A 1,434-nucleotide genomic window follows, 5' to 3' on the forward strand; every position below is an offset into this window, starting at 1 on the left:
TTGGATAAGAGGGTGAGAGAAGGAGAAGAGTCAAGGATAATTCTAAAGTTTTAGTTTTATGTGACTGTTAAGAGAGAGTTGCAGCAACAGGGAAGCGAAAGGATGTGGGTGGAGGAAAATCAAGATTTCAGTTCTGGAACATGTTGCATGTGAGATTTCTACTAGACCTTTTGTATATGCTAATTAAGACACAATCATCTCTGTTATTGACTGATAAGTACATCTTTTACTCAATACCAGTAGAAACACCAACCTAATACTCTACCTTGAGAATATCCAAAGAGATGACAAAAAACCAGAATTGACTAGATGCTATTTATAATATCTATTCTTTAATTTGTATTTCTCCCTCCATTTCTAAGAAATTGACTGCTGTTTAGAACTTGCCTTATTCATGGACTAAGGAGCTCTTGCTTAAAATATTTTTTGATCCCATCCTACCAAAAACAGACAACAAAAACAAACAAAACCCCACAAAATTCCTCCATTTGTCTTCTTCTGGAGTGAGTAATCATTTTCCAGCCCTATACTTTTAAAATGTGCATCCAGGGCTGACTCATAACTGGGAACAGATTAATGAGACTGCTTTCCTCCAGCACTGGCCGAGGTGTTGGAGGCAGCCGGGAGGTCATTAGTGACTGAGAAGAGACTGCACTCTGCAGGCTGTAGATTGTCAGGAAGGCAGGGGCTGTGGTGCCTGTCGTTCTAGGCGTGTCTTAGACTATATCTCCTAGCTTCCCTGGCAGTGAGGTGTGGCCACCTGACTGAGTTTTAGCCTGCGGAATATTAGTGGAAGTGGTGTTTGTCCTTGCTCCCAGGTCTGGTCAAGGAAATCTTTCCACTTGATTTATTTTTTCTCTTTTTTGTTTAATGAAGACTAAAATGCCAATATTGGAAGCAACATGTTGGAGATAATGGAGCCAACACTAGGATAAACTTGGGTCTTTGAATTTCTGCTCAAAGGAGACCATCTGTCCTTCGAGAACTTCTATTTTGGACTTTACATGAGTGAGACATAAACTTCCACTGTATTTGTAAGCTTGTTTGTTATAGCAGCTAATGTTCTCAAAATGGACAGAAAGAGTGATACGGGTTCAAAAGCAAACCTGGCTTGCTGCCCACATTTCCCTATTTAGCTCTGTAGCTTGAAGTCTGTTGTTTCCTTCAAATCTCCTACAAACATATAGCTGAGTAGTAGAATTACAAGTACTTTTAAAAGTAAGGTTTAAACAAAACTCATGAAACATTCCACACACTATAATCTTGACTTAAGCATGATTTCAAAGATGGACATTGTTGAGGCCTGAACAAATTGAAAACATTACTGAAATGTTCAGATTTCCAATTTGATTTGCACTGTCACCTAAATCTGTTTACAGAATGAGCAGTGGCATTTACAAATCTAATTCAGTGCTCTACTTGAAAATCTCTCAT

The sequence above is a fragment of the Propithecus coquereli genome, unplaced genomic scaffold (assembly GCF_000956105.1).
Source record: "Propithecus coquereli isolate 6110/MARCELLA unplaced genomic scaffold, Pcoq_1.0 Scaffold232, whole genome shotgun sequence".
Lineage (NCBI taxonomy): Eukaryota > Metazoa > Chordata > Mammalia > Primates > Indriidae > Propithecus > Propithecus coquereli.